Source organism: Sceloporus undulatus, chromosome 4 (genome assembly GCF_019175285.1).
Source record: "Sceloporus undulatus isolate JIND9_A2432 ecotype Alabama chromosome 4, SceUnd_v1.1, whole genome shotgun sequence".
NCBI lineage: Eukaryota > Metazoa > Chordata > Lepidosauria > Squamata > Phrynosomatidae > Sceloporus > Sceloporus undulatus.
In genome coordinates, this window is record NC_056525.1 from 226134449 (window position 1) to 226148068 (window position 13620).

At 39.7% G+C, this 13620-nt stretch overlaps 1 protein-coding gene across 6 annotated transcripts in view; it reads right to left on the reverse strand.

Annotated features, from left to right (window-relative positions):
* The window catches only part of RSPO2 (R-spondin 2), a 132603-nt gene that overhangs the window by 116737 nt on the left and 2246 nt on the right, over positions 1 to 13620 (reverse strand). Inside the window, exon 1 of one of the 6 annotated variants that reach the window (XM_042466411.1) lies at positions 10973 to 11025. The exons of the other annotated variants lie outside the window; for them this stretch is intronic. The gene's annotated coding sequence lies outside the window, so the exon portion shown is untranslated. Of the gene's footprint in view, positions 1 to 10972; positions 11026 to 13620 lie in introns of those variants that run through there. 6 annotated transcript variants of the gene reach the window in all.

The window sequence follows — 13620 nt, forward strand, 5'->3', positions numbered from 1 at the left end:
CAGGGAATCATCAGGAAAACAGCTCTTTTCTTATTGAATCCATTAATAAGGAAAGGGCTGTTTTCCTGATGATTCCCTAGCAATTCAATAACAGAAACACTTCCATTTCCCTTCTGTAACGCCAGGCACAATTACACCATTGGACGCTTCTGCCCCGTTTTGATGATGTTTAGGTGACGGAAGTGCCTGGTACGATAAACTCCTAAGAGAAAGGTTGTCCATCATCCTCATCATCACAAACTTCTTAGTGGCAGACATTCATCACTGTGGAATATTCCAACAGAGTGAACATTTTAAATTTTTAAAACTGAGTTCAAAAGTTACTTTTCTAGACTACAAACCCCTAAATACCTTAGTCAACCTGACCATTGGAAACTGTAGCCCAAAGTTACCTTTTGAAGCTCACTTTAAAAACCCAAAAAAATTCCTTCAAAAAAGGATGGAGACATATTGGATTGCAAAAGAAGTATCTTTTTGTGTTGCAAATAGATGTTAAATTTCCTGGATTTTGAGAATCTCCCAGTAGCCACATGGCCAGAAGGAGAAGTGCCAGCCTACAAGAAATACTCATCCAGACCATCTGAACTGAGAACAAAAATAGCAAAATGCAGGCCTATAACTAACATCTTCATTTGTTTTCTTCTGTATGGTTTTTAATACCTTGCCTGATGAGGAAGCCAGTGGAGCTTTGTAACATGTACATGTATATTGTGCATTTTAGTAGACATTCTGGAAGCATCATTTTAATCCAGATAAATATAAAATAGAATTAGTGGGGCTTCCATATCAGTGGGGTGGTGACCCTGCTCCAAGCTGCAATCCAAACTTTGAATGAGTTATCCAAATGCTCATTCCGAACCTCCAAGTAGGTTCAGCACCTTGGACAGCTCCTTTGAATTTCAAACTAAACCTCAGAATGGATTTGCTACTGCAAAGCTGTGTCCACACTGCAGAAATAATCCAGGTTGACACCACTTTAACTGTCATAGCTCAAAGCTACAGAATTCGGGGAATTGTAGTTTATTCCATTACCAGAGCTCTCTGACAGAGAAGGTTAAATGTCTCACAAAACTACAATCCCCATAATTCCATAGCATTGAGTCACAGCAGTTAAAGTGGTGTCAGCCTAGACGAAGGGGCTATACATCTGGGCAGCTAAACATCGCCCCTGTATGACCCAGATTGGTACCACAGCAACTGTATGATGCTGCAGCACCAATCTGCACACCAAAGGAAGCTGGTCTGAGGAGCTTCCTAGAAGGGATGTCATTGGTGCGCTCATGTGCCATGATGACGCCCTTTCTGGCCAGTGCCGTTTGGGTGCTGTGCACCATGGACATCATCATGGTGTGCACCACAAGGACACGCAGGCAGTCAGGCAGCAAAACTAGGGCTGGGTGCATGTGGACGCTTAGCCCTAGTTTGCCTACAGGCCAGCATAAACTGCCGGTCTGTAAAGGGCCTGATTCTACAGTCCAGATTCAGTCCAAGTGAAACTAAAGCCACCAGTGAGTTGTCACCACATAAGACTGTAGTGAGAAATACTTGCTATAGGAACAAAGTAGTGTCAAGGTATGCTAGTTGTGACTAAGTTGTGACTGGATGAGCGTGCAGTAAACTGGCAGGTGTAGTACATGATGCACTAGCAATCAGTCATGTAATTAGTTAATTAGATCAGGTGATTGTGTTAGCCAATTAGCAAAGTATAACTGCCTTGTAAGTCTGCTGGATTGTTGGGAGCATTCTCTATGAAACATACTGGCTATATTGCTCTCCATGCTGCTGCAGTGGTAAGCTAACACTGACATGCTGCTGAACTAGGAGTTATTACTGTGCTTCAATTTTTGCTGCTATGCACTGTGCCATTTGTACTGTTTTTGTTTTTTACTTCAGTTTTAAGACTTCTGCTGAGTAAAGCTATTTTTGTTAAACACCTCCAAAATTCTGCTGTTGTTGTTTTTTGCCTCAGTATACACACCCCAACAGGTGGGCACAACACAGTGTCCTCCACCATCATTTCTGTTTTGCCCCTTGGCATCCCACCCTGTGTTAACATATTCCTCCCAGCTATTCTTTTTTTAAAAAGAAGTTAACATTCTTAAAAGCACTACTTTCTCTCTTAGTAAGCAACTGCTACATATAGCACCTTTGCCTTTGGCTCTTTAATTTTAATTCATTGCTTTTTTTTATTTCCATATCACAGTGTTTAAAAGCATACAGTGATCATCACCCAAGGGAAAGGGTGATGATCATCTCACAAGCTTTCAAAAGTACCCATCCAACAGCAGTCAGAACTCTTGTCCCAAACCTCACAAATTCCCCAGGTATAGCCATGAACTGCAGCAATATACAAGGAGAGCCAGGTGACCCCATCCAGGAATGCATTAGGAGCTCAAAAAGGCACCAGTGCATTAACAGTCTTGGAAAGCAAGCGCCTAAATAATTGCTATCAAAACAGAGTTTAAAAGTCAGAATGGACTTCTCTTCATAATTGGTCTCTTGGCTTCCAACCACATACATTTTGAAATATTTGCAAGAGGTTTTAGGGGGAGAAGTACTAGGTTTTTCTGGCACTCAGAATCTGTGCTGACACAACAACCTGCAAAGCCAGAAAAAATTATTGGAGTTTTGTAATGCTGGTGCAATGGTTATCTTGAGCATGGAGGTCATTTGAGGGACACTTTATCACTGCTGTCCACAATCAGCTGGAAGCAAAATTAAAATGGAACTTCCACTTCTTAACTTTTCCAGCAGAGCCCTTCCCTATAGTTTCAAATATGCCTGTATTGTTTCCTTGGAAGTAAGCTATGCTTTGCAAAGGTTCCAAACAATATTAACTTTTTAAAAATATGGTAAGTCTAGCTCATTCCCACTAATATGTGTGCAGGGGGGGGCAGTGATTAATAGTTCCATATATGTGACACAGTGGTTTGAGTGTTGGTCTATGAGTCTGGAGGTTAGGGTTCAATTCCCCACTTGAACATGAAACCCACTTGGGCAAGTCACAACCTCTCAGCCTCAGGGGAATGGCAAACCTCCTCTGAACAAATCTTGCCAAGAAAAACCCATTATAGGGTTGCCTTAGGGTCACCATAAGTCAGAAATGACTTGAAGGCATACAAAATGTAAGGGCTGTTCGACAGTGGAACATACTCCCTCGGAGTATAGTGGAATCTCCTTCCTTAGAGGTTTTTAAACAGAGGCTGGATGGCCATCTGTCAGGGATGCTTTGATTTAGATTTCCTGCAATGGCAGGGAGTTGGATTGGATGGCCCTTGTGCTCTCTTCCAGCTCTATGATTCTATGAACAACAACAACAACAACAACATTCTGTCACTTGTCCCAGTGTTTCTGTTCCCACAAAGAGCAGGTTTACTATTAAAATAATAAGTTGTAGAGAAGCAGTAATTTTAATAAGGCTGTGCAACTATTTCAGCCAAATCTTGAATCAAATTGGGCTGCATTCAGACCAATGTGGACTAGCTCCAAATCAGGCCGTATCTCTTCAGTGCAAATGTATGACCTGGACAGTGAAGGAAAACCAGACAGCATGCCTCCAAAGTGGTAAATAAAACCATGACAAAGTAGAGAAAGGGAGTGAGGAGAACTGGAATTTGTTCATTCACAGCTCTAGCTTCCAGTATTAGGCAAAAACCATGGGAGAGTTTTCCACTCACAGTACTGTGAGGAACAGTGAAGAGTATTCTTTAACTCTTTTTGCCCCACAATAGAACAGCTTTTGAAACAGCTTTGTTGTGATTTGATGGCAAAAGTACTTTTGTACTCTGTACTTTTTTTTCAGTTTCTCCTTTTATCCTAAGAGAATTAACCTTGAATCCTCCTTTCCTAAACACTTTCTCAATACAGTCCTATCCATCTTTTAACTCTACATTAGTTCACTTATCTCTGTGGCTAGAGAAATAGTGTCATTTGACATTGTGTTAATTGTCATGGCTCAATGCTATAGAATTCTGGAATTTATAGACTTGTGAGATGCTTAATCTTCTCTCTCAGAGAGATCTGCTGTTACAACAAACTATAATTCCCAGGATTCCATAGTATGGAGCCATGGCAGTTAAAGTGGTGTCAAACTGCTTTATTTCCTCAGTATAGATGCAGCCTGTGTTTGCCTTAGCATTATCTTAGTAGTAGTTTTACTACTACTACTTCCCTAATATTCTCATCTTCATCCCCCACACCAAATTTGGCTATTTTGATTCCAAATATTTTATTTGACTTCAATCTGTATTCATAGCAATTTTGCATGACTGCTTTTTTTTCTTGTGTCTATCTTGGGCATGCTTTATATATACACAAACACAGAGAGAAAGTTTTAGGGGTACAAGCAGCAAACATACATCACACATGCTACCATAAGGTAACAAAACAAAAAAGTTGCAAACTTTAAATATGTTCAAGTAGACTCCCTAAACCTACCAATTTACAGTGGATCAAAACAAAACAAACAAACAGCTTCATTTATATACCACAGAGTAGTTCAGTCTGAAATATGACTGCTACATAACATATTGTATTTTAGTTCATTTTTATGAAAAACAAAAAGTCATGATGGTTTTCACGGCAAACTTTAAAGGTCTGTGGCACAAACAAATTCCTGGGCCTATTTGTCTATAACACATGAGGGCTGCTGCTCTCTGAAAGGAATATGAGGCATCCAGATTCACACACTTTTGTGGAGGGGGTCAGGAAATTGAAGAGGTATGGAGGTTTTAAGGGACAAGTTAAAAATGATGGCCCAAACATCCCTGGAGTGTTCTGTATACAATTTGGCAGGGTTAATCTCACTATCTCTGTTTCCAAAAGCATCAATGGTAGCATGGAAATGCTGATTTCCAAATTGTGATTTGGATCTAGACTGAGTCCAAATCATTTCCAAATCTGAATTACAAAACCAAACTCTGTAGTGTGTTAGGAGGCCCTAGCACAGTGCTAGTAATTAAACATCTTTCTTGTTCAAGAACTGACATTAAATAAATAAAGACTATTCCAGGGCTAGTTGAAAGGCTATTCATCACTAACCTCACGCCTTTGCTCATCAAGAAGCAATTATTTGGGTTAATCCTGGTAAGAAGAATTAAAGGGATAGGAGTTCTTGAAAGCATCAACAGTCTTCTGCCTATCCACATTACAGAGACTTGCACTGTAACCATATTTGTAAGTAACAAACAAAATCAGCATACATTAGGTTTGGGGGTGGGGGAAAACATAGGTCTTACTAGAGCTTGTATAAATAACTGGCCGTGCTGGCTGCAGAATTGTGAAGTCATAGTCCAAAAAGTTAATTTGCCAAGCCCTGTCATTTATTCCATGTATTCGTTATCACCAAGCAATTAAACCAAACAGTGTTGTTCCATTATCAGCAAGTTTTGAATTTCAGTGGTATGTTTACCCAGAAATATGTGTGTTCATCCAGAAGGAGGTGTCATGGTATTCCATGAAGCTTATTCCAATGTAAATGTGTAGAGAAGTGCTTCTGTGATGCTCTTTTGCTTGTTTCATCTCTAAAATAAATTCCAGCTCACTAAAATAGCCCTGTCTTTCACAAGTTATTCCTCATAATGCATTTTTCCCTAAAAGCTAAAACCTTCAATACCACAGAACTCTAGTGTTTATGCATTAGAGAATCATGAAACACTGTGGTGAGATGATCTGTCTTCAAATTGTCAAGCAGCACTTGTTTTAACAGAAGGGGGGAATGAATTTTGGAAGAATAAGGAGGCCAAAATTCTCTGTTTTGCAGAACATATCAAAACACTAAAATATTTGTTTTATTTGGGTCCAACTGAGTACAAAACTGATTTTTCAGTTTTACTTTTCCCTCTCTCAATCTCCCCTGATGGAATCAGGTATTTATTATCACACATCACATGCTAATGTGTGGAAGAACAATCTGACACCTCATTTCATTTTTTTAAAGATACTTTGGTTGGAGATATTTAAAGCAGAGTTGAGACTGGGTATTGGTAAGTGCTTAACCCCTAGGCTCAACCACCATTTCCCCCCAGAGGGTTTCAAGGCATATTTGCACATTTCTAAAATTCTATGCTTCACTTGTTGGTATTTATGTGAATGCATCCCTTAGCCAACTTTCAAAACTTTTGAAGGAATTTATCAGGGTAAAGAACTGCAAAAGCAGATGACTTGGAATAAGAGAAAAATGGGTGTGAAAAGAACAAGCACCTTTTTCATTCTCCCTCTCTTCTCCACCCAACATCATCCTCCCAAAGCACCCTTGCTTTGTTTAAATATGCATTGGCACCCTGTTACATACTACGATGTACAACATGTACTTTGGCCTTTAATGAAACTTGCATTTCTCTTCACCCAAATAATTCTTAAGAGCCAACACACTGCAGAATTCAAGAAGTCCCCTAGCATGCATAACTAAGAAAAGAAACAAATTGGATTGTTTGTAGAAATTCTATATTGTACAGTCACCATAACCTCTCAAAACAATATTTGCTAAACCCCTGCCTTGTATAGCAATGCATATTTCATTTTGCTCATTTTTAAAAAAAGCTATATTTTAAAACACATTAGTCAAAAGAAATGATAGATTTGCTTGCCATTCTCAACTGGATGCGACTCCACAGAAGAGCTGATCTATGCCAAGAATTTTATTTCATTAAGAAAGTGATACTATGGAGCATCTGAGATCACATATGAGACTCAACAGAATGCCGAGAGGTTCTAACTGCCAGTACCCCACAGTGCATGCCTGATCATTTGCAGATGGGGTGTGTGTATGTGCAGAGGGAATTGTTACAGAAATCTTAATCCCACACTTTGGCATTGCAGAGTAAGCATTGCTTGTATCTTCAGCTATATGCACAGATTAGCTATTAACATCCTAGTGCACATTTCTTTTAATTAGCTGAACACGTTGCGTTATAACAAACCATAATGAAAGCCCAGGAGTGACAGCCCAGACTAACTTCAATAAGTCAACTGTCAACACCAATTCTGTTTAGCCAATAGCTGAATGTTCAACAAGGAATGAAGTTGGATTCAATCTTTTTCGGGCAAATCAGTTTGTCCCAAAAGCACAATCACTAATATAAAATCAACCAGGGAACATGGGATCAATTAAAACCAGCTTATGGTGATTTCTTTCTCCCTTTCTCTTTTCTTTATTTGAGCCAGAGTAGGGGGAGAAAAATGGGGGATAATTCACACAACATGGGTTAGATCTCTATTCATTTCAGCTCTCCTGCTACATGGTTCTTAAGCTTTCTTGTAAAAAAACAGAAACACTGGTATCACCACTTCACTGTCTAGCCTGGAGTCTAAAATAATTTCACATTTAATTAAAGACACACTATGGCTTTTCCTGTCAATGGGTAGTTTGATCGGCCACTAAGAAAAAAGAAATAACCAGTACTTGCAAAATAAAATTCCGAATGCTGCCTGCCGGAAACATTAAGAGTATTGATAGCAAGGAAGGAGAAAATAAAGGTTGAAGATCAACAGACCATATAGGTTCTGAAAATAAACACTATTTTGACACTGCAGATTTGTTAGGGATTTTTCAATTCATCACAATGTACTGCTATATTCATTATGGTCTTTTATATGTTCTTTCTAAAAAAAAAAATCAGTCCTCACTTTTAATAAGGCTTTAGTAAAAACAATGATCTGGTGTGAAGGTTATTCTGCCAAACTTTGGAAACCTATACAAGGAGAAAGAAAAGTAGATTACATGCAAAACTAATTCAGAAGGACATCTACGGTCAAATATGAAAAGAAAAGGAAAACTTCTGTGTTTTCTGCAAAGCTTTTCAAAGAGAGTCCAAAGTTGGGGGGGAGTGCAATAGTTGTTTTTGTCCACACAAGTGCTGTAATGACACGTTATACTGACAGAAATACATGATGAAGCAAAATATAAAGATTTTAACATGAGACATTCTCGGGATTTTATTATTCCAAGGCATGGGCTTATTAAAGCCAAAAACCTCTGCTTAACCCACTGTATAATGGAATTTTAGTAAAATAGTAGGTAAGTTCTTTCTAAGGTGATGTTCAGGCATGATTTCTTTGAAAGAAGGTGTGTTTTGCCCAAGTAATCTAAAATAGTTATTCGCAGCCTGGAGCACAGGATCAAAATTCCCATCATCCCAGACAAGATGCTGGCATTGCTGATGAGATCTGTATTCCATAGGATCTGTATTTCATAGGCATGAATCTCTCTGCAAGTTTTTAAAACAAAAAAACTAACATTCCACAGCTCTGGTACCCATCATTCTCATGTGGCATTTCTTCCTTTCCGTGATTAATGGCACAGGTTAACACCACATGGAGTTCCTTTTACCTGAAGGGGTGTATGTATGGCATTAAGGAAGCAAAGTCTGAATGCAAAAACTCCTCCCTTTTAGATAGCAGCAAAAATATCCCATGTGTGTCTGTCAAATTGGCCAAGTTTGGGGTTTTGTGACTTCCCCCTCAAATCTGCATGAAATGACAAGAAATGTCAATAAATCATGAATTTAACCAAGTCCTAACATTATAAGGCCAGAAAGTAATCAACAAAAATGCCATGTTTCAAGAGATGGCTTTCATCTCATTAGTCTTATGACGTTTAATGTACATAACTTATCTACCACCATTTTCCTCCAGAAAAGCCTAGAGGAAAATAAAGAAGAAATATATTTTCTGTAAAACGTCACTAGAACAGCTTTCAGGCAAATGCTATAAAGCAATAAAGCACAGCCTCATTCTTAAGGAGTCAATGCAGCCCTGAATCCCAGTTTGGGAGCAAAAGTATGGTATATAAATAGGTAAGAAGAAGAAGAAGAAGAAGAAGAAGAAGAAGAAGAAGATGATGATGATGATGATGATGGTTCCAGAAATTTATAATTTACACTTGAGCCACTGAGTGGAACATCTATGACAAAACTGACAGATGACACAGAAAAATCAAGGGTGGGAAAATAATGGCACCGTTAAAGAAAATTCAAGAGCAAAAGAATACACACACCAACCTAAAATAGGAGCGATCTTGTAGCACCTTTGTTTTAGTTACTTTTATAGTTATGATAGGAAGAATATCATATGGTCACAGTGCTGGTTCATGCTATGCCTTGTCCTCTGCAGTGGATGTTCAGGCAATGTTGAGGTAGAAAAGAGAAGAAGATTTTTGTACTACAAGCCAGCAGCATGTAGAATTCAGGTGGGCAGGGGATCCAAGTAATTTAACAAGATGTTATTTTAGTTGCTTCTAAGAACTATAAAAGCAAAAATAGTAGTTTTGCATGAAAATAAAATTGTTACAAAAATTGTTACTGAGCGCCTTGGAACTATAACAATTATTTGTTAAAGTAACTGTCCAAGCATGGACAGATGAATGTTATGGCTGAAGGCAGACCCCTATAAGCATCTATCACATGTAGTCCCCCCCAAACTAACCCACACCTTTAACAGTGAGTGTTAGGGATTACTTGAACCTGTAAAAAGAACAGGAAGTGCATATCATTCACACTTCCTGTTTTGCCATGTGTGGCATAATGGACAGTGCATTTTTCCTTTGAAATGATGCATGTGCTCCTAGTCCAAGAACAGCTAATGCATTCCCCTGTGGCGAAGGACATGTGCAAGCAAAGACAAAATAGAAATCAAAAACAACTCATCACTTCCTTTTCTCTCTTCCCCCCTCCTCAACCTTCAGTCCCCTTTCAATGATTCAATAGCAAGCAAGCAAGCAAAGTTGCCTCGTCACCTCTGACAAATTCAGAATTGCCGCTGAAGCATTTCAGTGCTGAATATTTGTAAACTGGGAGAGATGGTTGTCTACTGTTGTTTCCCTTTTCTAGACATTAAAGCAGCTCACACATACCTTTAATATTATCCTTTGTAAGGCTGGTTTGGAGAAATCCAACAGCTCAAACAAAAGAGTCAGGTCACAGAACACAGGGTGAGGAGGAATGGGGACTAAACTCTGGAGGAAGAGTGACTCCCTAGGCCTACTACCAAGTTGTCCCCAGAAAGCAGCTTCCTACATCTTCTGACTACTAAGACCCTCAGTAAGAAAAAAGAGAAGTCTCCCTGGTAAGGGAGATTTCGATGCCAACAAGCCGCAACTAAACTACAACAACCATCTTCTTGGAGAAAGAGGAAAAGTTTACCAAGCTATGACTAAAAAGTGGATTTACTCATATAAATCAGAGGCACAATGCATGGGTTTTCTTCAGCAGGTGAAAACAATAATATTAAAATAAGATGACACTCTGTGGTACCCACTCGGAATGACCAAACTAGAGGGAATAGAAGATAATTTATTACTAGCTTAGAGGAAGTATTAACAATGGCTGCAAAACTGTCCCAGCTTTGGTGAGGGTGCGCATTCTTGTCAGACCTGAACAGGAAATTATGACAAATGTGCACATGACAAGGTAAAAGTTAACCTTGACAACTACTCTGCATTTTGGCTACAAATTTGTCACTAGAAACCACACTTACTGCCTTTCTTTGGGGGATTTACTGTCCCTCTTTATTCTGTATTTTGACAAAAGTTTAATACAGGCGCTACAATCCTCTGCACTCTTGCTCAGAAGCAAACCCGCTGATATCTAGAAGACATCTGAGCATACATGCAAAGAGTTTAAGGCAACAGACAACTTAATATCCAGTACTGGCCTAAATATCTGAAAGGCTCCAGATCCCATCTGATCTTTGAAGCTAAGCAGGGTCAGCTCATGTTAGTACTTGGATGGGAGACAACCAACAAATACCAGGTACTGCAAGCTATATTTCAGAGGAAGGAACTGGCAAAACCACCTTGCTTGAGAAAACCCTATGAAATGCATGAGGCCATGATAAATTGATAGAAGACATGAAGTCATATACACACACAATATACAATATACTCAATAGATGGTAATATAATTTGCAAGGAGAGACACTGAACACATATAGATGGCCTGTAGGCTTTGCTGTTTTCATAACTATGGCATCATACCTTCAACAGAAACACACAAATACAGTTTGGATCGTATTTGATGACTCTCATTGACCTTGATTTCTGCCAGGTCCAGCCTAGACCAGGCTGCAGGGGTGGCAGGAACTTAAAACCCAAGACACCTAGAGCAGAAAATTTATCTGCAATTAGTTACCATTTCCTTTACTCTGGCATGTACAAAAGGTCACATCCTGTGCTCCACCTAAATTTCCTTCATCAATTCCCCTGCCCTGTATCCACAATCACTAGCTTTGCATAGAACATATTTCAGTATTAAGCATGCATTGAAGTGAAAGCTCACCTCAACTGCAGTTGCTAGAGCACAGTTATAGAGAATTAAAAGGTCAGTAATTCCATTTCAGTGCTTGAACATGTACCCTCACAGTCTCAGTCCCACTCATTTAGATACAACCAAGGCTGAGATTATTCCCACTTCAACTAACCTAACAAATTCAGTATTATTTGTTTGTAAACATGTATAGGAACAGACCACATCTGCAAGTGTGGGACTGGTTTCTGAACTAGAGTTGGGAGATAAGAGCTGGGAGTTTATCACACAGAGGCAAATTGGTTAAATCCTATGGAGAAACAGGATTTAAAAGTCTGGTGGGGAAAAACTCGCAAAAGTGGGTTGTTTTTCAAATGTGTTCGTGTAAAGGAGAAATGACACAACATTAATTCAAACAAAAAGATGCCAAAAACCACTCATTTTTACTTTTGGAAGTTCCAGAAAGTAAAAAGGAACAGGTTTGGGCGGCTTTCCATTCAGGTTAATGTCACATTATTTCTCCTTCATATAAACATTGTCTGAAAAATCTACCCGCTTTTGTGAGTTCTGTCCTTTTTTTTTTTTTTTCGGATTAAGCCCTGACATTGTTTGAAAACCTACCCACTTTTGTGGGTTTTTTTCTACTTTAAATTCAGCTTCTGCACAGGATCCATCCCGTGAGAGGATCAGACCAAAAGGGCTCAAAAGCATTTAATAGGGTGCCAAGTGTCTAGGAGCAGATAACCTTTAGGAGAAGGATATCTACTACTCATTCTCTCTAGGGAGAAGGCAGGAAGGAAGAAACACAGAGTAATCCTATAAGCACTATTAACTCACTTGTACTTTGAATCTAAAGCCAGTGTGGCATAGTGGTTTAAGTGTTGGACTACAACTCTGGAGACCAGGGTTCAATTCCCAGCTTGGCCCTGAAACCCACTGAGTGACCTTGGGCAAGTCACATGCTCTCAGCCTCAGGAGAAAGCAATGGCCAACTTCCACTGAAGAAATCCATTAACGGAAAGACTTAAAGGCACGAAATAACAACAACCTTTGAATCTAAGAATCAGCATGGTGCAGTGGTCCAAGTGTTGGACTAGGACTCCAAGAGACCCAGATTCAAGGTCCTGCTTGGCCATGGCAACTGACTGGGTGGCTTTGGGCAAGTTACACTCTCTCAGCCTCAGAGAAAGGTGGTGGCAATGCACACACCCAAACATATTTTATCAAGATAACCATGTGACAGGTGTGCCTTAGGTCGTGATAAATTAGAAACAAACTTAAGGCATGCAACAGCAACTTTTAATCTACAATAAAGCTCAAGGAGCATGTGAAGGTGGTGCCATCACCCATTCCCCCAGGATCAAATCCAGAAACCTCTAGAGAAGAAGGAAAAGTTAGAGGTGTGTGCAGGAGCGATTATGGGGCTGAAGAAAGCCAGTGTGGTGTAATGGTTTGAGCATTGGACTACCACCCTGGAGACCAGATTTCCCGCTCTGTCATGAAAACTGGATGACCTTGGGCAAGTCTTCTTGGAGTCCCTCCACCAACCTCCCCATCCTGAGCGCATGGACACAGAAGTCCACACCATTGGTTTCCATGCGTGGGAGTTCCTCCTAACTTCCAATGTTCCTGAGAGGATTCCACTGTCTGCAATATTGCCATGATTCTTATCCTACTTATTCAGGCATCTTTCTCTTCAGCTCTTCTCTCCTCTTTGCCTCCTTTGAGTATCCCAAGTCACCCTCACCCATTTCCTTTCCAAAAGTTGTAGAATTCAAAGATATAACCACGTTGGTCTATTAAATTAGTATGTAAAGAGTTCGTGTAGCAGCTTTGAGACTCACTGAAAGAAACAAGTCAGCAGCATGAACATTCATAGATTTCAGTCCACTTCCTCCAAAAGCCGCTAGACTTAAATCTAGGGAAGCTCAAAGTGCTACCAACTTCTTTCTTTCAATTAGTCTCAAAGGTGCACCAAGATCTTCTGACATACTTTCTTTCCAAGAGTGTCTCAAAAGGAAAATAAAATAAAATGTCACACTGAGCTCTGAAGGTGCACAACCACAAAAATAATGGGGTAGAAGAGGAGCCAGTGTGGTGTAGTATTTGAGAGCTGGACTATGATGCTGGGAAACCAGGGTTCGAATCTCTGCTCTGCCAAAGGAATCCCCAGATGACCTTCATGTTTGATAAAGAAAAAAACTGAGCTATAAAAAGATAATGCATACAAAAGGAATATAAATGAGATTTCCCCATCCCTAGTGGTGAGATGGTGTGATATAATGGTTTGAACATTGGACGTCAACTCTGGAGAGCAAGGTTCAAATCCCTGCTCTGCCCTGGGGACCCCCTGGGTGACCTTGGGCAAAGTCACACTCTC